The sequence below is a fragment of the Ursus arctos genome, unplaced genomic scaffold (genome assembly GCF_023065955.2).
Source record: "Ursus arctos isolate Adak ecotype North America unplaced genomic scaffold, UrsArc2.0 scaffold_2, whole genome shotgun sequence".
Lineage (NCBI taxonomy): Eukaryota > Metazoa > Chordata > Mammalia > Carnivora > Ursidae > Ursus > Ursus arctos.
Window position 1 is genome coordinate 44888979 of NW_026622874.1, and position 24056 is coordinate 44913034.

Sequence of the window (24056 nt, forward strand, 5' to 3'; positions counted from 1 at the left end):
AAACTAATTCTAAAATTTACACAGAGAGGCAAAAGATCCAGAATACTAACACAATATTGAAAAAAGAAGAACAAAGTTGGAGGATTAATACTACCTGACTCCAAGACTTAGTATAAAGCTATTGTCTTCAACACAGTGTGGTATTGGCAAAGGAACAGAAAATAGATCAATGGAACAGAATAAAGAACTCAGAAATAGTCCCATATAAGTATAGTCAACTGATCTTAGAAAAAGTAGTAAAGGCAATACAATGGAGAAAAGATGGTCTTTTCATCAAATGATACTGGAACACTGGACAACACATGCAAAAAAAAAGAAGAAGAAGAAGAATATAGACACAGACATTGAACCCTTCACAAAAATTAACTCAAAATGTATGACAGACTTAAGTGTAATATGCAAAACTAAAACTACAAAACTTCTAGAACATAGGAAAAAAACCTAGATGTCCTTAGGTATGGCAATGATTTTTTAGATACAATACCAAATGCATGATCTGTGAAAGAAATAATTCATAAGCTGGATTTCATTACAATTAAAACTTCTGCTCTGTGAAAGATAATGTCAAAAAAAATTAGAAGACAAGCCACAGGATGGGAGAAAATATTTGCAAAAGACATATCTGATAAAGGACTACTATCCAAAACATGCAAGGAACTCTTATAACTCAACAATAAGACAACAAACATCCTGATTTGTAATGAGCCAAAGACCTCAAGAAACACCTCATCAAAGAAAATATATATATATGGCAAATAAGCCTATGAAAAGACATTCTATAATATATGTCATCAAGGAAATGCTACTTAAAACAACAAGACACCATTATACACCTATTGGAAGGGCGAAAATCCAGAACACTGACAACACCAAATGCTGACAAAGGTGTACAGCAACAGAAACTCTCATTCATTCCTGGCAGGCGTATAAAATGGTGCAGCCACTTTGAAAGAGTTTGGCAGTTTCCTAAAAACTAAACATACTGTTACTGTATAAACTAGCAATCACACACCTTGGTATTTAACCAAAGGAGTTGAAAATGTATGTCCACCCAACAGGCTGCTTACAATGTTTACAGCAGCTTTATTCATGACTGCCAAAATTCAGAAGCAACCAAGACGCCCTTCAGTAGGTGAACGGATAAGACAGCGGTACATACAGACAATTCAACATTATTCGGTGCTAAAAAGAAACAAGCTATCAGGCCAGAAGAAGATATAGAAGAAACTTAAGTGCATATTAGTAAGTGAAAGAAGCCTATCTGAAAAGGCTGCATATTGTACGATTCCAACTATATGATGTTCTGGGAAAGAGGGGAAAAAAAACCAACTATGGAGAGAACAAAAAAAATTAGTGGTTGCTGCCCAGGGAGATGGATGAATAGGCAGAGCGTAGATGATTTTTGTAACTGTAAAAATACTCCTGTACGATGATGCCATAGTGATAGACACATGTCATTATATATTTTATATATATAATTACATATAATTATGTATATATTACATATTTATAATATATATTATATAGGATGCACAGTACCAAGAATGAATGTACTTTTGCTGGCTCTACCTCATACCTGACCCTCAAACATAGGCATTTCTTAGGGATCAGTCTTAGCTTTATCTTCATTTCACTGTGTGATACATTCCCTTGACAGTTATTCAGTGGTTTTAATTATAGCCCAATGTTACCATACCCCTAAAATGATACTGCTAGCCCAAAGTTCTCTTCTGAAAAGTTCCCACCCATGAAATAAACTATTCCTGTAAATATATTCTTGGACATCATGCCGGGACTTCAAATGAAAGAAAATTCACTGCTTTCCTACCTGAAGTGTGTCTTTAATAATGTTCTGTATTTTATTTAGGAAATGGTGCCAATATATACCTATCTGCTCAAGCCAGAACCTTGGAAGTAAAATGTAAAGATATGTCACATATCACCCCTTTGCACAAAACTCTAATAAAACTCAAATAAATATATTTCATGTATCATCCCTCTGCACAAAATTAACGGCTTCCTAAATCATCCAGCATAAAAGTCATAAAAACAAGGCTGTTGCCTCTTTCTATTCATTGCTGTATTTCAAGCAACCAGAATAATGCCTGGCATATAGCTGGCTCTCTACAAATGTTTATTGAATTAAGAAAGGAATTTAATCGAACCATTTATAGTCATACCCACTGCTACCATACTAGTTCAAGAAACCACTTTCTTTCTTCTGGAATTCTGGAATGAATCATTAGCTTCATTGTAATTCCAATCACCAACTTTATCCTTCTCTAATCTTTTCTTCAAATTATAGACAAACTGATAGTTTTAAAGTGCAAACGTGAATATTTATTCATTTCTACTGCTCTTAAATTAAAATTCAAATTGTTAGAATAGCCTACAAACACCCTGCATGATTGGTCTCCATTTTTCCTCTGTGGTTAATTCATGCCACACTTCCCTTTCTACATGAACTAGCTATTTTATACATCTTTAAAATCCCAAAATGGACAATTTTTCCTCAGTGTAGAACACTGAAAGCTTCTCCTTTCCTCCTTTCTGCAAGGCTAATTAAAACACATCCATCAGAATGCATATTAATTTCAACTTCATAAGAGAAGCCTTCTCATGTCTTATCAACAAACTCAAACCCCCTTTCCTTTATTCTGTATTGACATCCTGAGATTCAAATTCGGTAAGATTTAGGCCATGACTATCAATATATGTATTTAGTATCAATAGGTTTATTTAATATCAATAGATTTATTGAAAGTAATCCATATTACTCTATCACTGGATTACTCTCAATAAAACAGAAATGTGTAGAGCTAGTGTATTGTATTTTCCTAGTAATCAGTATGGTTTCTGAAAATACAGGAAACACTTGATAACCATCCCATGAATGTGGTACATCTGGAAGAGCCCCGTCTTTATAACTGGATAGACCTAGTCTGAATCCCAACAATGTCACTTAGACCCTGTGTGAGAAATTTGCTTGACCTAACCTCAATTTTCTCATCTATTAACAAGCAAATAAATAACAATATTCATCTTAAATGCCAAAGATAATATTTCAGAACACGTGAAAAGTGCCTACTATAGAGTAAATAACTATTATGAAGACTTCAGTAGCAAGATTTCTGGTTTCGTGGCTGATGAAAAACTGTGTAAAACCTAGGCCTACTTCCTGCTACATAACTATATAACTTTTGGCCATTTGCCAAATGCTTCCCAAATCCCAATTTATACATTTATAAATGAGCATAGAATTATCTACCTCAAAGACTTGTCATAAGAATTAATTTTGATAATAAATATAGAGTGTAACTGAGTAGACCAGATGTTCAATAAATAGTACCTACCATTAACAGGAGTAAAAATAAAATTAGAAATGGAAATAAGTTTTACATAAGGGGATATGTAGGACTGTGTGCATTCCTCCCTAGTCTAGAAAAATGACTAATTTTAGTTAATTGTAAAAGATATATTTATATGTATATCTGTGCATATATATATATATACACACATGTATAGATTTAAGAAATTTAAATATTTAAAAAAATAAAAGTAACTCTGCTAAGTACTTGAAATAAATCAAAATCAGTGCACGTGATGTAAAAGTACTGCCTCAACAATTTATTAAAAATCCCACCCTTCCCAACTGGGAATTCACACCACCCTGCCAGTCACTTGCATCCTACTTAAATAGATAATCCAAAATTGTGCTCAAAACTTTTATTTGTAGTATGAATTGGTTGCAGCTGTGCAGACCTTGTCAATAATTGGCGTTTTCCTTAGAAATGCAAACTATTCAACACAACTCTCAAGTCTAAGAGAATTCACTGGCACATGATTGTTTATATTGAAAAACCACACACATAGTATAAAGGAGATAAATGCACTTACAATGGAAATACACATCTTTAAATAACATCTTAAAATTTCATTTGTAAAGGCTAGAGAGTATAAATTGAACGTTTGTTGTGGGATGGTGTTTTTTCCTGAGTTTCTGCTATGCTGGGACTTTGTAGCGCTTTTATAAAATGTTTTTAGAGTGGTCCATGATTGATTACCATACCCTTGCTTAAAAAGAGCAAATGGTCAGTGAGTCCTAAATATAAATCAAAGTCCTATTAATGTATAAAAAATTCATGTAAAGAATGCTTGCAGACTACCAATAGGATTTTATTAACCTCTATGAAATAAGCCACTATGGATACTAAGGAAATTATAAATTTAATGAGTTCAAAAAATAGGAAAAGTCAGCGTGAGATACAGAACATAATTTCTGGATAAATGAAGTTCATTTGTTTTGATATACATAAGACCTAACTGCAAAGTTGATAATTTAAGCTGGGGCAGCTTGAGTAGAAGACAGGTTTCTTTACAGGGAATTCTTGCTCAACAGTTGCTCTCCAAGGTTCTAAGTAAAACTATATTTGAAATAACAAAATCCCTGCAGATCCATATGAAAGAGTTTCTCCAGTTGTTATACAGTTCCTTGAAGGAAAGAGAATTGTGCTTCTGTTCCATTTGATTCTCAGAGAGATTCTGAACATTTGGGGAGCTTAAATGTTTATAAATATGACAGGGAGATTGACAGACTGATGCATTGTTTAAACTATGGACAAGTATGATTCTAATACCAATTAATTTCTGCAGCATAACTTGTCACTCACTTCAAGATGTAGGAGGAACTGTGAGAAGTATTTTTTTAATAGTAGGTATAATACTTCACAGTCAAATGTCCACAGTGCCCATTCTCATTACATTATAGTCTTCTGTTCAGTTTTCATTCATTCATTCTTTCATGAAACAAAGAGTCATTGACTTTTCACTACGTGCCAAGTGCTGTGCAGAGCCTCAAGGATGCAGATGGTGCTTTCTAACAAGGAGCTCAAAATCATAGTGGGGGAGAAAGATAAAATAAGCTTATGATGGAAGTCTTCACAGGGTGACTTAAGAGCACTAAAAAAAAAAGATAAAAATCTGAGTGCTCATAGAGGAGGGGGTGACATTTTAACTGTTTTGAAATATTAAATGTCCAACAAAGGAGGGAAAGGGAGACACGGAACAGCATGGCATGGGTGGACTGCTGCCACATTCCCTTTGTTCTCTTCTCTACAGACTTAGTCTTTTAAATCATTCCAGGTAAATACATTTCTCCCTGCTTCGGGGTCTTCTCACTCTCTTTTATCCTTTCTGGAATGATGCCCCCTCCCCCCGCCCCGAACACCTTCTTTACTCTCCCTCATTATTTCTGGCTTAGAGTACTTTCATTTCCACAGGGATATCATTCCTTACTTTACAGACTACATCAAGCTTTCTTATTATAAGCAGTGTGTAATTCTTCTTTTATTACATTTGTAATTATTTGTCTTGTTTATCTATAATCTTTTTTACTGTATTGCAAATTCCTTGAAGAAACAGACTATGACTGTTTTGTTCTCTGCTATATCTCCAGCTCCCAGGAAAATCCCCTGAGTCATAATAGGTCCTTATTTAATGATTGCTAAATGAGGGGGAAAAAATGAACATTTGACTATTGAGTAAAAGGATAAAGGAATTACTGATAGAGGCAAAAAATGTGTAAGGAGATAGAGTCTAAAATCTGCCTTCGAGAAAGACAGAGTTCAGACTATGAATATTACAGAAGTATCTTGAAAGCTAATGTTACTAATTAAATTTATTAATTAAAAATTTAATAAAATATGTGATATTTATCTTATAGAATGATCCTTTTGGCAGAAGTATACAGGATAGAAGGGAAGCAAGCAAGGAAAACTAGAAACAAGGGGGCACTTGTTAATATGGACAAAAGAAGAAAGTGTCTGTGGCAACGGAAGGTAGAGAATGAGTGATTTTGAATAATAGACTCTAACAGAGGAGAGTGAAAGGAAGGGAATTAGTTTTGGGCTTCTGTACCGAGGTAGATATTGGTTCTAGTCACAAAAGGAAGAAGACAAGAAGCATACTGGCAGGAAAGATGATAAATTCAGCTTTATTCACTCTGAATACAAAGAATCAAGGAACAACTTAGTAGAGATATGAGTGTTAAAGCTCGAGTTCAGGAAGTATGTATATGTAGTGAGTAGTTAAGGCCAAGGATTGGGATGAATAGTCCAAGGAAGAGGTAAAGAGAAAATAGTGCCAAAACAGAGCCCTTGGGTAACTCATTTTTTTTAAAGATTTTATTTAATTATTTATTTGAAAGAGAGAGGCAGAGATAGCAACAGAGAGCACAAGCAGGGAGAAGAGGGAGAAGCAGGTGCCCCTCAGAGCATGGAGCCTGACTCAGGGATTGATCCCAGGACCGGGAGATCATGACCTGAGCCAAAGGCAGATGCAGATGCTTAATTGACTGAGCCACCCAGTGTTGACTAAGCCCCTGGGTGCCTTCTACTTTAAGAACTGAGCTAAGTATTTGTAATTCATTAAAGCAAGAAGCCGTCTATAGAGATAGAATATTTTAAAATATATCAGAAGAAACAAAGGAAGAATAAAATTTTAATAAAGAAAGAAAAGACGAAAGTGTAATCAAAATCAGGTGGTATCAAAACATTAGCATCTTTCAGATGACTCTAGAATTCTTCTCACTTTTCCTAATTCCTCCTATTGTTCACTTATTCATGCAACATACATTTATTAGGAGCCTACCATGAAGAAAACCTTTCTGTGAGTGATAAGAATGTATCAATTAAAAAAAAAAAAAAACACCGAAGTGCTTAACCTCATGGAACTTACCTTCTCTTCAATAGTTGACCTCTCATCGTGGACCGTATGTCAATAGGATAAATGTTCCCACAGCATTTAATGTCTATTTTCATCTTACCCATTTAGCCATGATGTACAATTACAGTAGATAACTCTTAAAGACATCTATCTCTATTATCCAAAATGGTCTCTCATGCTAGGACTGTGCTCTAAAATGAGCCTGACCTCCTTCTACCTCTCTTCAATCATTCTCAAGATGGCTGTGTTGACTGCAACCATTTGCTTACTTGGATGATAAAAATTCTGACACCAAGCCCTGAAACTTGATGGGACCAAGTGCTAAAACCTGATGGTCCTTGCCATCAACCAGTGCCCTATGGACACTGTTCTTCAACCTGCTTGATTTTAGACAACTATCCAATTATTCCACACAATTGATAGCCATGTCCACAATGGTATCTCATCTGCCCTAACCATATAAGAAAAAAAAAAAAAAGACTTCAAAAGCTGCTCCACAAATTTGCTGTCCAAGCAGACATAGAAAGTTACACCCCAAAAAATGAGGTGCTGTAGAAAAAATTTTTTTTCATATTTCTACATAATTAGAACTTTCTAAGAAAATTTTACTGGAACTTGGGATCTGGGAGAAAAAAACAAGTCTGGATGTTATGACTGAGAGATAGTGAGAACTCCGGATTTACCTCCCATGAGGTATAGGTTTATGTTTCAAGGGAAATAAGACCTGGAACCATGAAGACATTCTGTGCATTGTGAAGTTGCAAGACAATAGTCTAATCTCCCTCCAGGAGAAATTTATTTACATTCCCCAGAGAGAAGAACCAGTTCCCCATTATGTCACCAAGGAGACTCAGAAGTGGAGGGGGGACAGCTGCTTCTCTTTTCTTTCTAATTGCCTGAGTTCATTTTGGGGGCTCCTCACATGCAGTAGACCTCACTATGTGTAGGATCACATCTGGTTCTCATTGTACCACCCTAGGGATAAGAATTTGGACAAAGAGAAGTTGGCACAATTATTATTTGCTCTAAGTAAACAGTAACATGTTCTGTTCCAGAATTCTCATATTGGCATAGGAGAAAATAGCACACATCTTTTTTAGGGGGGTGACATTAAAACACATTAAATTTAATGGTCTCTTAAATATCACATATTGAGGTAAAAACATCATTTTAAAAGCATTTCAAAAGCACATATATGTTTTTCCAAAAAGCTCAAGTACAGACAGTATTTTGAAAGGCTAAAAATAAATTACAGATTAGAAATGTTTATATTTTGATAATAGAACAAATTACATCTCTTTATGTTACCTTTAACTATGCCCCAACTCTTCCACCTGATATGTGGACAAAATTTTTTACTGAGTAGTTTTAGCTTAAACTTTTAGGGGGATGCAGAAAGAATTTCTATGGAGAGAATCTGTGTCAGTGCAGTGGCAGATTCTTTCTGAAAGACAGGATTTAGTCTTAGGAATAAGTAGATTTTATTTAGGTCTCTATAATCCTATTTCATTCTGCTGATCTAAGAAAAGTTAAATGAAACAATTTGATTTCTTATTTCATTTTTTGTAATGTGCTATGGGTTTGTAAAATATTAAGGTCAAATTGTTACTCTGAAAACTAAGGACTAGCTGACAAATTTTAAATAAGATGGGTATGGTATTTTATGGTATTCTCAAAATACAATTTCTCACTTTGTGATAAAAGGGGAAGGCATATCTTTGATCAAGATGCAGAGAGCTCAGAGACCACATTCTTATTTTGTCTCAGTACACAAATCCTTCAGAATTCTTACAGGAGAGAAATCTGGGCATGTGATGGTTGTGCTCTGTGCCACATCAATTCTGAGCCATTCTATACAATTCTTATAAAACCAAAATGTAATCAGTACGGAACCATAAAATGTCTCTAAAATAAAACTTGAAACTAAAACTGCAAATTCCCTTCAATTGGACATTTATTTCTATTGCAAATTTGAGCATAAACAAAACAATGTTTGTAGTTTTCATAACACAGTGATTGCCCCCAAATTTAGTCTTAGGAAAAGTAAAAGCTTTATTGGAATTAGGATAAAACAAAGAACGTTTTTTTTGTTTTGTTTTAATTCTTTGTTTTAAAGTGGGATTCAGGGTATTCCTATCCTAAAAGTTAATCAAGAATATTTCCATGAACTCTTAAATAACTAGGACCTTCTGTGTGTGTGTTTATGTGCCGAGTGTGTATGTATGCATGTAAAAGATGATAGATTGGGAGGGAGGGGAAGAAGTTATGTGGCTGATTACCCAAGAAACTACTCATAGCTCAACTTTACAGGATTGGGTCTGGATTTCTTTGAGAAGCTGGTCTAATCCTGCCAGAAATACTCCCCAAATATTCATATAACCAATGTCTGTCCATTCATAACAGATAATGCCTTACTATGCAGTATACCCTGAGGACTCAGTAAATACTTTGCCTTGACCAAAAAAAAAAAAAAAAAAAAACCACTTAGTTTCTTTGTGATCGTTCAAATACAGGGCATAAACTATAGTGTAGCTAATTTGGTGTTGTGGGTCACTCTTTGGTCCATGCTACCCATGGAACAAGAAAACAAGACAATAAAAATAGTTCTGGTTCAGATACTATGTTATATTATTAACTTATAATAAAACCACTAAGAGAAAAATGCATGTTTTTATGTAGTGTAACTTCTTTGCCAAGAGCTCATTAAATAAGAAATATGTAATTGTGTAAAGTAGAAAATAGAGAAAAGGGAATACAGCAGAAAAGAGGAAATGCAAATCTTCAATCTAATCCCTGCAAGGCAAATCAGCATTCTACTGATGCTAGACTGAGTTCTGGAATGCTCTGTCTTTTCCAGGGCCATGACTGACACTGATGTATTTTCAGGGCAGAAGGTAGGTCAGATAACTGAAAACCTCTGCTCCCTGGGCAGTCTTTAGAGCCACAGTGCCAGGCTGTGCTAGGCATTTGCATTGACAGCTTTCCCTAGACTTGCTGTTAAGGCTCCATGGATTAATTTTCATGGAGTTCTGGCCTTAGCATCCAGAGATCAAGTGGGGTATTTTTTAAGACATGTTAGTTTGATTTTCAGTATTTTGTTAAATGGGTTTTAAATTTTAATATAAAGCCTACACCAAGAATTGAAACGAAAGTATTGGCAGAACTAGAGTCATACTTTTACTATTTCAGAGTAAACCAAACCACCGTGAATTTTATTTAAACTTTAAGAAATATTCATACATCTGTTGCAGGCCAACTAACTCTGTGATGCAGTGTCTAATGTAGTAATACCAGCATTAGGTCCCATTTAGGAATTCATCCTATAAAAGTACTTAGCATAAGTGGACAAAGAAATCTAGATAAAAATAGGCATGTATTTTAAAATAAATACATACACAGGCAAGATCTTATATCTATATCATTAAGTGAAAAAGCAAAGTGCAAAATAGCATCTACTGTATGATATTGCCTTTGTAAAGTTAAATACTCGTACACACTAACAGAGGCTTAGATGGATATATATGACATTAACAGTTGATAATATATTCTTTAATTTGTACTACATTTTAGTTAATATGATGGAAATAAGCATAAAGGCATATTTAAATGTATTGCTCAAGTTTTAGTTGTTAGGTGCTCTTATCAATATATGATCTTTATTTTTTTTTACATATATCAAATTCGTCTAGGACTTAGGGTAGCATTGTTCTAGGCAAAAAAAAAAAGTGCTGCATTTTGATACTGTCCATTTTAACTCTAAGATTACCACTAACTAGTTATTTGAGTGACCCACAAAGTATAGAAGCCTCAGATTACTCATATAATCGTGCTACAGTAGAAAAACTAGGAGGTCTCTTTTCACTCTAGACTCAGCAATTCCAAATGTTTAACCTAACATATTCAAACAGTAGGAAATATCTTGCAGTGTGGACAATAAGTACAAACAATGAAAATAATTCCAGATAAATATTGTTCCTCTTTCAGCTGGTAACACACAAATTTAAAAGAATGAATATCTTGCCATTTGCAACAACATGGATGGACCTAGAGGGTATAATACTAAGTGAAATGAGACAGTCAAAGACAAATACCATATGATTTCACTCACATGTGGAATTTAAGAAACAAACAGAACAAAAAAAAAAAAAGGAGAAGAATCAAACAAAAAACAGACTTATAAGTACAGAAACAAATTGGTGGTTGCCAGATGGGAGGTAGGTGAGGGGATGGATGAAATAGGTAATGGGGATGAAGAGTACACTTATGTAGATGATCACAGAGAAATGTATAGAATTTTTGAATCATTATATTGTACACCTGAAACTAATATAACACTGCATGTTAATTATACTTGAATAAAAAAAGATACAAACTTCAAGTTATAAATAAGCCACAGGGATGAAAGTTACAGCATAGGGAATATAGTCAATGATACTGTAATAACTTTGTATGGGGACAGATGGTAACTATATCTATGGTGGTGAACATTTCATAATATATATAATTGTCAAATCACTATGTTGTACACCTAAAAATAACATAATATCGTATGGCAACTTCAATTAAAAATAGAGAAAAAAAGCCTTAAGTAAGTAAATAAAATATGCACACTCTAATTTTTTGAATGTACTTTTTTTTCAAGTTTTTATTTAAATTCCAATTAGTTAATACATAGTGTAATATTAGTTTCAGGAGCAGAATTTAGCGATTTATCATTTACATATAATAGAACATACTTTTTAAATTAAATAAATTTTATGGCTACTTCACTATACCTAGAACTAAGAACTTAGGCAGCGTGGTCAAGCAAATCATATTTACACATAAGTGCATGAAAATGATTTTTTTCTTTTCTTTCTTTTCTTTTTAGTAAATAAGGAAAACAAAAGCAATAGGCTGTGGAAAGAAATGTTCCAAGGAATGTGCCTAGTGTGAGACTATCTCCCATTTAATAAATCAAATATATATTTTGAGAAAACACTGTTGAAGGAATCGTTTTAAAGAGAAAAACAATAAAAATAACCTAATTTCCATTCCCAATGCCTGATCTGACGTCTATTAGCTAATTTCATTTACTGAAATATTTGCTTGCCTTACGGTGCTAAAATGATGTTGAAGTTTCCATCATTTTTGGTTGTTGTTTAATTTTATGCTCCCACATAATGATCTGCAGCAGGCCACATACTTTCAGGGCTGCTTTGCTTTTAGCGCTGAGCTCCATTAGCTATAAAGGATGACACAAAATCCATTGTGTCAAACATTTTTGATACAGCTATAGACCAATGCAAAATTCAAAGAATACAGTCTATGCTTCCTCATAGATAATTAACCCTAATACTTATTCTATCTGTGTTTTGGTTCATGGCACAGCTTTGTCTCTGTGATTTACAAAATGCTAAAGCATCCACTGCCGACAGAGCAGGTTCTGAACTGTGTTCCTTTTAAGAGAGTCTTTGAAATAGGCCCTGAAGACCTGGCCAAGGCTTACAAAAAAAGTTTAATTGATGTGTTAGGGTCATTTCCTAGAGAGACATATATACACCCAATAGACAACAAAGGGAGACTACAGTACTGATTTAAGTGTATAATGTCTGTGGTTGTGTTTCCATTTCAGGGGTCATGAAATAGTTTAGTGAAAGACAAATACTTCTTTTGTCAGGTACAGTGATGTTCAATTCTTTATTATTACTGTTAAGATCTGAGTTGTGTTTTTTCTTCCTCTTGCTATTATAACCTGGCATTAGAGACTATACAAACCAAGGTATAAAATTCAAAGGCTATGTACTTTGCCTTAGAAGAGTGTTCAATTTCCTTGACACCATGAGTAAACCAAATAAAAACATTAGGCCATTTTCAAGTAAATGAATACAGGAAACAATCACAGAGTGTAATCTATTGTTGGGGATACACTTCAAACAGAAGACAAAAATGGAACAAACTGGAAACAGCTCAATTCATTTACACTTAGTCCTCTGGGACAAAAATGGACCCATTTGCAACCAAGCAAAGCAGTGGTGTATATGCTGATGGGAAAATGCACGCAGATGCCAAATGGGTGCATTAACCCCCCTTGGCATAGTTAATGCAGACATGCCCTTAGGGATCCTTATAAGACCCATCTGTTCAGTCAAGCATTTGCTTAATTGTGTCAAATGCCTGGCAAATGCAGTGTCAGTTAATAGATAATAGATATGTAAATGCTGTTTGTGTTCTTGTACATATGCCCAGGGGCTTTACAATAAACACATCACATTTTTAAAAATAATTTTCTGTTGGGGATAAAATGATAGTCTTCCTGGCAGCAGCAGTCCTACCCACGATAGTCCAAACCATTATAGTATTCAATAGTTTATAACATGATAATATTATCATTAAGGGATTTCAGCCACCACTCCATTTTCTGATAATCTTAATTACCATACTTGTTATTTACTTAACGGTTTTATGAAGAGAAATGGCACACTCAAGCCCCCTCATTTTACACATTCCCCAAACATGTACTAAGCAACATGATTCAGTGAGAAGAGACTGCTTCTAGAGTAGACTTGACCTGAGCACCTGTCCCAAGAGATACTGGTAGATATGAGACTTTCAGAAATTTACTTGACCTATTTGGCCCTCAGTTCCTTCTTATGGAACTGGAAGATAATTAATTTGGTCCCCACAGCATTGTGGAGAATTTGAAATATAGAAGCACCAAACATAATAGACCCTTAATAAATATCCACTCCCCTGTCCCCATCACATACTCAATCGCTCTGTGAGACTTTGGGTCACATGTTCAGAGGAATCAGACTACCTCTTGTTTCAAATTGTCAATGACACCACTAAATGACAAGTGTTGAGAATTAAGTTATTAATATCCCCTTTCCCCTTTATGATGCAAAACTATTATCAATGACACATTTGACAGCGCTGAGGGAAATGGCTGCCAAAATGTTTTAATAAAAGTTAGATTGACAGTTCAGAAACAGAGCAGTCCTCTCTAGGTTTTATGACAGGAAATCCTTACATCATCTTTTCCACCTTCAAAAGATTCTTGAAGAATCTCTTTCTCTTGTATTTTAGATAGAGATAGAAAAATCATAAGCCCATAAACAGCATAAAACACTTAAAGTAGGCTCTAATTCTCCGGGTATTATGAGAAAATGAATCAATTTTGATACTTGACAACCTATCTACTAGGAATAATTTCTTTTGCCATTTTTTATCTCCTTCATAATGACCACATTACTTCTGTTATCTTTATTTGTGGAACACAAGTGTTGCTTAAGAAGAGCAAATTTTCATATAGACCAAATGCCATATGAGAAAAAAAAGAGAGAGAGACTCTAATTTCTTCCCTTTTAAGTTTCAGTAGTATTTGATTATATATGCCAAGCTGAAATGTCACAGCCTATGTTTAGCAGCAGAATTAGATACTAAGGGCCTCCAAGACTTATCATGTGGTAAAAGAAATCTGGCCATTAGAGAAAGGAGGTTCAGGACACAGACTCCTACAGAGGCTGGACATCTTCCTAGGCTTAAACAACCTATTACTCCAGATCTGCTTCATAAATAACACTTGTGTTTGTGAAGGTAAACAAATAACTCTGATATTTAGAGTCTAAATAGCATGGCTTGGTAGAAGGCAACAATTCTTCAGTAACACTAGAGAGGAGACCACTGTTTTTTCTCTTCTGCACCATGAGAAATCACTGCTAAACCAGGAATGTTATCACCACAGCTGGGGGCCGGGTTGACAAGAAACTGGCTGACTGTTTTCAACAGAAATCCTCAGTTTAAGAGAACTGGCAGATATAACATGGAGACTGGCAGCACTGAGCAGGGAATGTTTTCAAGATGGCGACCTGCCAGTCATGTGTGACTCCAAGTTTGAGCATGGCCAGCACTACATGGTAGCCCATAGAGGGCAAGGAGACCTTAATTCAGGTGGGAATAAAGGTTTAGGACTTGCCTAACTCAGACACCCAGAAGTGAGACAGGGGTCAGCTGTTTGGTACTCTCACATGAGGGATGGTGATGGTGTTAGTAACTACAGGGAGAAAATCTGAGTATATTATTTGGGTCAAAATATGCCTCTTCCAGATTTGAAGTAGCATATGCAGTATAAGCACCTATCCCAGGTTTCTGGCATCTGTCAGTGATCATGAATCTCCCTCTCTGAAGAGGGATTCATGCAACAATGTTAAGGAAAAATAATTGCTACCAACATTGTAAGCCCTTTAAAGAGTAAGATTGTCCCAGAAAGACTAACCCTAAGAATAAGAGGAAGATGATTTTCTTTTTTTTTTTTTAAGATTTTATTTATTTATTTGACAGAGATAGAGACAGCCAGCGAGAGAGGGAACACAAGCAGGGGGAGTGGGAGAGGAAGAAGCAGGCTCATAGTGGAGGAGCCTGATGTGGGGCTCGATCCGAGAACACCAGGATCACGCCCTGAGCCGAAGGCAGACGCTTAATGACTGCACCACCCAGGCACCCCCGAGAAAGATGATTTTCTGATTCTAAGATGTGGTTTGGAGGTCAGATTAACTTTATTATTCCAAAACACTATTGAACACACACATCTTTTGGGGGAGGGCCTTTAAAAAGAAAGGATAAAGTGGTAAAATGAAGATAAACAATAATACTGCCAAGCAATAGAGAGTTTTCAGCTAAATCCAGTCTAGCTCTCCTTTATTTTACTCCTTTACTCCATATCTCATGTAATTTCAAACTCACCCCAGGTATATTTCATCCGCCAATCTCAAAACAAAAATACAAATTTACTTTGGTGTTACATTTATTTTTCCACATTGGGCTAATAGTGTAAATTGCTGTTATTTAGCATGCTATAAATAAATTTAAAAGATTATTGAATTGTGATTAAATCACACATCAGTTATGAATGATGAGTAGCAGCTTGTATTAGTTATTAATTACCACATAACAAACCACACTGCCCATTGGGCGGTGCTGGAAATCTGGGTAGCTCTTCTACCTGTGTCACTGGAGATGTATTCCTGTCACCCGGGATTATGTCTAACAGTTTAACTGGGGCTCAAGGATCCAAGATAACCTCATTCTATTTGGGGCACATGAGAAGCTATTTTGATAAAACTCTTAAGATTTTTTGGATGCTACTGTTCTAGCTGACACTGTTTACTTTACACCACCTTACATCTTTCCGAAGTATTAACAGAAGGTCTTATAAACACACCTTTATTTCATTTGTAGCCCTAGGTTTCATTTTACTTTGATGATGTTTTACTGGCTGGGATACTAGAAATGAGAAGATTTTATTTTCCAGCACAAAAAGTATTGGTCCTTATTTCACCAACTCTGTTTGGAATGTATAGTTCTATTTTTATATCATCTCTTTCTTCCTATATCTGATCATACGATACTAAAAGAAGCCAGCTGGCATTTCAACATTCTCCCCGGAAGCTTCCTCAGGCAGATCCAACAGTTCATACTAGTTTCAATCTTCCAAATTACCAGGCAACATTTTGGCCAACTTTTCTACCACTAAATAATAAAGACTGCGTTTTCTCCAGCCTATGATGGTTGTCTCAGGACCTTTCTAGTCTCCAGTAGCAGCTTGTTTGCTACGCTTCTAAATTCTTCTTTTAACCAAGCCCCAAAGTCAATGTCACATATTTTAGGTTTTAAAAAAATTATTATTATAGTTGCGTATAACACCCAGTGCACCATGCAATACATGCCCTCCTTACTACCCATCACCAGCCTATCCCATTCCTCCACCCACATCCCCTCTGAAGCCCTCAGTTTGTTTCTCATAGTCCAGAAACCAGGGATGTACTGTATGGTGACTAACATAATAAGAAAACATTAAAATTAAAAAAAATATTATTATAGTAACATGCCACTTTCATACACCAATTTCTACAGCTTACATTAAAAAAAATCCCAAAACTTTGTGATTTAAAATAACAATACTGCATTTTTCTTGAGGTTTGATTACATGTTTCTTCTGTTGTCTTTCCTGAATCACTGCTGTGGCTTCAGACACCAGTTGTCTGGATGCTTTGATGGGGGTTGATGGGTACATAATGGCCTCACTCATGAATCTGTGCCCTCATCTGGTATTGGAATGGCTGTAATAGCTGGGCCTCTCTCTTCTTACAGTCTTTTATTCCAGGCATCTTCAGAGTGAAAATGCAAGTTTTTGCTTCTGTGTAGCAACTACTCTGAGTTTGGAGTAAAGCATCTCACAGTTGGTCTGAAACCACTATTTGTCAAAGGAGTCAGAAGTCAGAAAAAAGTACCGCACGACCCAGTAGAGAGGAAAGATGCGATGTGTCCTTGCCAGGCACCCCTATATTTGTCCCACATTACATCTAATTAATGGACACTGCTTCACTTCTTCTTTCCAAGTCACATGCAAGTTTTGATTTGGCCAACTGTAATATAAAAATATTCTGGGAAGGGTTCTCTGGGAAACACAGATCCCAGCTCACCCAGGGTGAAATCATGCAAACCACCACACCGCTCTCTTCTAAAGCCACTTAGTTTTTCTAAGCCTCATTTCCCTCACCTACAAAATTGAATATTTATATTGTAGTAGGAGGGATCCCATCAGGAAACAGATGAAACTCTTGATGGTACAGGATTTAATGGGGACACTAGTTATCAAAGTTGGTTGGGTTTAGGGAATCAAAATTGGCTATGAAGTAGATTGTTGGTCTAGGAGAGTGATTCTTGCTTAGGGTACAAAAAGGGCAATGAAGAATCTAGAAACTGACAACAGTGACACACAATTTCCATCCTTGGGCTTGAAGAGGCAAAAAACGTAATGGTGTTAGAGAAGACTAAAAGTTCAGGGTCATGGAAGAAGGGCCACTCAGGAGTTTTAAATGTAGAATACAACACTGTTGCCAGATCTGTAAGAAATAAGCAAAAAGAAAGAATCCTGCTGTCCAATATTCTGAACCACTGACAATGTGCCCATTGTCTGAACCCAAGAATGTGATAATGTACAGGAAGCTTGGATGATGTAGTACCTACATGGTCTGCTGCCTGAAGAAGAGCAAAGGGTAATGAAGAGCAAGAAATGAATGTGGGCAAGCAAATGGAGGTAAATGGGCACCATCTATCCTTTTCAATAGACCTCAATAGTAGAAAATTCAGTAGATATAGCAGTCCTAGATCCTTGGTATTATAAAACCATAAAAGGGTTTGGAGGTAAAAGAGTTAAAAACTTAGTACCATATATATTGGGAGATTCAAAGAGAAACTTCTGTGTAAAACCAAAGTAATCTGAAAGCTCTCTCAAACAATGACCAAAACCCAAAGGAAAATAAATAAAGATACAAAAAATAAACAGGGTTGCCTGGGTGGCTCAGTCGTTAAGCATCTGCCTTCAGCTCAGGGCCTGATCCCAGGGTCCTGGGATCGAGCGCCACATCGGGCTCCCTACTCTGCTGGGAGCCTGCTTCTTCCTCTCCCACACTCCCTGCTTGTGTTCCCTCTCTCACTGCCTCCTCTCTCTCTGTCAAATAAATAAATAAATAAAACCTAAAAAAAAACATAAAACTATCTATGTATCTATCTAACCATCTATCCATCCATCTACCTACCTACCTTCCTATTTATTCATCTACCTATCTTCTGTGAAGGGAGAGTACAGAAATACCCTCTCTTTTCTCAGCCTGGGCTCTACGGAGAGTGAAAAATAGAAGTAAAGTTCTCCCTGAGAAATTCTATAAAGAAACCCCCATTCAAGAGGTTATAGCTAGAGTTCATCCTACTCATGTGAAATCTTGAGGAAAATATTCTGTAGATTGGTCTTTGGTCAGTGTTGGCCTCTAGGAGCCTAACAAAACCAAACCCATATTCTCGCTGAATGAACTCACTTTAAACTCAGAACTAAAAGAATTTCCCAAAATTAAAGTCCAAGAAGCATGAATCAATCTCACATTGATTTCAAGTAGTCGAATGGAGCTGTCATGTGCAAGATTCTACAAGGACGAGAGCAAAAGGAGGGTGCTCTATAAAATCAAAACTGTGGACGACAGATGCTAGAATTACCAGATATAGGATAGAAAATAAGTATAATACACTTATTAGATTTAAAAGCAATACAATAAACTGAAAAAGTTACAAAGAAAAAACTTCTATTTTAAATTAATCAGGCTGACTTTAAAAAAATAACTATATAAATGAAAAAAATTGTCATTAAAATATAGATTCAAATAATTTTTTATTCAGAAGACAGGCAGAGCCAAGGAGAGTGTTGGTGGGCTGGGAAATAAATTCAGCAAAGAAAGATAGGGCACTGTAAGATAGGGACTATCCACTTATCTTTGAGAGAATACTCTCCAAGGCTAGAGAGAAAGGCCTAATACTAAAAGCTAATCAGAATTCCAGAGGAGATAGCAAAGGTTATGGAAAAGAGGCAATAATAGAAGATATAGTAGCTGAATTTTTTCCTGAAAGTGATTAAAAATGCCATTCCCATATTCAGGAAGTCCATGAATCCTAAAAATTCCACATGTAGACACTAAACAGTGACATGGCCAAAGACTATAAACAAATAAATAAGAATTTAAATGTAATATAGGAAAAAAAAAACAACAAATGACACACTCACCACTCTCTAAAGAAAAAAAAGTAATATTTTCAATGAGCTAAGAAAATATACTATCAACCTCAAATTCTACACTGAGAAAAATTCTTTCAAAATAACATTTACATAAGAACATTGCCAAAAGAATAACATGAAAGAACTCAGTACCTTAGAGCCATCCTAAAGGAATTTTTTTAATAGGAATATATAGAGAAAGAAAATGATTCCAAGTGGAAGGTCTATCATGAAAGAATGAATAGCCAAGAAAGGAAATCATAAATATGAATGTTTAAAATACTGGCTGAATCACAGAGTAAAAATAATGTCTAATTTGGAGGATAAAACCAAGTTAAATTTTAAAAATTCTGATAAATTATATCATATATGATAAAGGAGAGTTAGTAAATAAAATTATATATAAAGGAGTAAAATTACCGATTAAATTTGTGTTATATAAAATATACATATTTAAATCACTTGAATAACATTTAAAGTACCAGAAACCAAGTGTGCATTTTCACACCAGTAGTTAAAAAAAAATGACATGAAAGAGAAACCCAATCAATGCAAAATCAGAGAACAGAGGGAAAAGAATAAGAAAGAAAAGGGAAAAGGTAGGAGAAGGGAAGAGATGGAAAGTCAAAAGGACAGTGCAACACAGGCTTAGCAAAAATAGGTCCAAATATGTCAGTAATTACAAAGAGTACAAACAGATGGAATTCTTCAGTTAGAACATTATGTTAACAAAACAAACCCAGCTATATTCTGTTTATAGCAGGGCATCTAGGACATGAGGTAGTTATAGTGATAGGCCACGGAAAAAAGGAATCAGTAGTTATAAAATAAATTTAAACAGCATAAAAGACCAGTAAACAAATAAAACATGAATTACTCTTACAGTTAGATGATATTACTTTTAAAATTAAAAGTAAATATATATACAGCCTAAAAATGGCCTCATTGACCAGTGGGATATGGGAAACTTACATTTTTCCTTCAAATGTGCTTGTATTTGCCGAAGTTTTCCACAGATATGTTATCTTTTTAATTGGAAAGCTATGAGATAAAGTCATCTCACTTTGAGATCAGTCCTTAATCGTTGTTCAAAGTTGTTCAAAATAACTGTTCAAAGAATGTTAGTTCTCTTTTCTTGCACTAAAGGCAGTTAAAATTATGGGCGAGGATACAGTAAAGTGCTGAAAATAACTAATTTTTTAATATTTGAAAAGAACATGATAAAAAAGGAAGAAGAAAAGTGGTATTAAACATTAAACATTCCTCATTATTTTATCAAAATATTTTGAAGCACCCATGTGGGTTTTGATTTGTTTAACCAAGCCAAAAATTCAGTTAAGTGAAAACAATAAAAATCAAATGGAAACATAAAAATGGGTATAATTTATTAATCTCTTCCTATGTGCCAGGAGGTTTATTTTGTTGTGTAATTCAATCTGGATAATACTTCAAGGTAAAAACTATTATCCCCATATTATAAGTGAGGAAACTTCTGACACACAGAAATGTAGTCAATTCCCTAAAACTAGTAAGTGGTTGAACAAGAAGGTGTAATCTAAGGAGAAAAGATACATTTGCCATGAGGTTCACATTGTAAGAGGCCATCTTCCTTTTAATTGACTCATATAACATCATACAAAGAGATTACACACTCATCCATAACGAAATATCGGGGGCTATCTGGAATAAACATGAGAAGTAGTCCTTTGACAAAGCATCTCCACCACACACAAGTCCACAGCTCCTAATTAGTGAAGCTCAACCTAAAATTATGGGTCCCAATTATTCTCTCTAAACTTATACTTCTAAAACCAGGACCATGTTTTCCACTCTATGGAAATCATGAAATTATGATTTACATTCCCATTCAACTGTCTTACTTGTTTACTGAGAGTATTAGCACCTTGAATATTTTGCTAAGCAGCATGTGACAAACTGGTAATGCAGAAGGGGACAAAAAATGACAGAAAAAGATTTTGCATTAATAAACATGAACTGCTGAGAGTGATGAGAATATGCATAATCTAATCTACAACACCTTTCCATCCATTCTTAAAGAAGCAAAGTGTTTGGAAGTTCCACAGTTACTTTCCTTCCAATTTTTATCCTTTTCTTGGTGGCTACAGGGGAGATTTCCTGTTGATCAAACAAGGGTACATAAGCTATGATTCTTATTGGACTCACTGGTTCGGTATTTATTAGGGGAAAATCACAGATCCAGGAACAAAATCAGGTATGTGTTAACCCATTACCTGTTACTTTCTGAAACAGCACAGAGGAATGAGGCAGAGCCTGTCAGCCTACAGATACCTACAGAGGAATCCCAACCCTTGAATTAATGGAGATGTTTGAGGTTTGTGATTGGGGAAATACCAACCTCAATCCTGGAGGTAAGAGGGGCTGGGATCCAAAAGCAGTATGAATTAAATAACTGACCTCCCTTGTTTCCCTATATCATCATTTATCTGCCTTGAGAGCATAAGCCTCTCTGTCTTAGGTCAGGTTCTCTAGAAGCAAAGCTTGAGGCAAGGATTCTTGCGCAAATGATTTATGGAGAGACTGCTGTCAGCTGAATCTAGTACAGGAAAGGGTAATCAGATTTAATCAAGAAAGATTCTGGGCAAAGGGGTACAATTCATTGAAGTCTAACCTTAGTCTGATCTAATGGGGCATTATGGAGCATGAATAACCATTATGAACAACACAGAGTTGTCCCAACTTGAGGCAATGGAGGTGACCTTGCATAACCAGTATCTATTGGTAACTGGCCATGAGCTGCCTCTGAAAGAAATCTTTACCGCTCCAGCATTTCTCAGTAATTTATTCCCTTTAGTCAAGGACAATTCCCTGAAGAAGAATAGAGCTGTGAACTATCTCTAGCCAACACTCAAGCAGCAGAAGACTGGAGGCACTGCTTGGTAAGAGAGATCCGAGTGAGGCAACAATAGAGTTGCCTGATAATGGGGTCCCAGGAGACAACTCCTCAGAGGTCACCCCATCATACAACTGCTTTAACATCCTAATCTGATATGTATGGGGCATACTTCAGGAGTCTCTTCATCCCCACCTTCAGATTGGTCATATACTCCCCTAGTATTCTTGATATCTTATGTATCAATTGGTTAGTGCATTTAGGTAGGGTTGGGAACAACAGCATTTTCATCATGATTGTTTCATAAAATAATAATAATAGTGATTGTTGTTATTATTGTGGTTGCTGTTATTACTATTTGATAGGGCAAGCCTACCTGGTAGTTCTGTTGATTCACTTGTTCTACATGGGGGTTATTTCCTTTATCAGGAGGTAAAGATGATGGAGGTCACATGGCTTATGGGGTTTAGTGCCCCTCCTCATAATTCCCATTTGACTGAACTATATAGAACCATAGAAATATTATATCATCTCAAGAATACCATACCAACTAAGGTAAACTTTTCCCACTCCTGAGATAGACTTTGACTTCTGGCAGCTTGACTTTGTTTCTAGCATCCCCATATTGGATGCCAAGATAAATGGTCCAGTCATAGTGCCCATTTCAATAACACAAAGTCAGTGGCCAGAGAGAACACATTTTCAGCCTGCTGAAAATCTTTCAGGAGAATATCAATGGAAATTTAAAAAATAGAAAGTGTGTCCGTCCCCCATTGTCCACTTCCAATTTGCCCAGTGCACTAGTATTCAGTAGGACTGCATGTAGATTCCAAGAGAGGAACCTGCCTCTTGCATAGCAGGGATTTTTGAGTTGTACAATTGGAGAAGAGCCAGTTTCGCCTCTAGCTTGATCAGCAAGCTGAAGTTCAAGCCCGGAGACTGCAGCTATTCAACGTAACAGAAACTCAGTATCTTAGTTTTACCGCTTCAGCATTCACAGTCAGGAGAGCACTAGCTAGAACACAGTCTGTAGTTTGCAGCTTTTATGATGTTGAAGAAGGGTGACCCAATTCCTCACCTCATTTAACTACCATTTATAGCATTCACTGTAGCTAATTTCTATAGAATGTCAGAGGAAGACTAAAGGAGTAAGAAATCAGTCTTGAAAAAGTGAAAGTCTTAGTTTTATTTTCATACAGTAAAATTGAACTATTTTTTACAGCATGATCTGTCTACCTAAGAAGAAACTCAGAATCATAAGATGCAGCTGAAAGAACGTTGGCAATCATCTAGTCTAATATCCACAGGGCAGAGTTAAAATAGAATTTTCAGCAGAAATAAAGATACAAGTTTCATCAAATGCTGTGTATCAGTTCAGGTCATATGAGATGCCAGGATGGCTTTTATGGGGGATGCCTGTCAAGGATAAGGGAAAACAAGCAGGAATGGGCGGGGCAACATTCAAACTTTGATGTAGGTCTGACACTTATGAAAGGGGAGAGGCAAGGAAGGGGTGAATAGGAAGAGTTCATACATTTCTAAGTAATTTTCAGCCAGCATGGTGGGGTATGCTTAAGCAACTACTGTCCTGAAGTAGACTTAGCAAACAAAAACACAGAACACACAGCTGAATTTAAATTTCAGGTCAACAAAAAATATTTTTTAGTATATATATTCCCCAAATATTACATGCAACCCAGAGTAAAAAATTACTAATTGTTGATCTGAAATTCAACATTAATTGGGTGTTCTTTTATCCAGCAACCCTAATTACAGGAATTCGCTGTCAGGCAGTAATGCACTCGTACCCTCACTGTGTTTAGTCACTGTGTAGGAACAACCAGAGAAAGTAGGGCCTTGATACAAGCATCATTA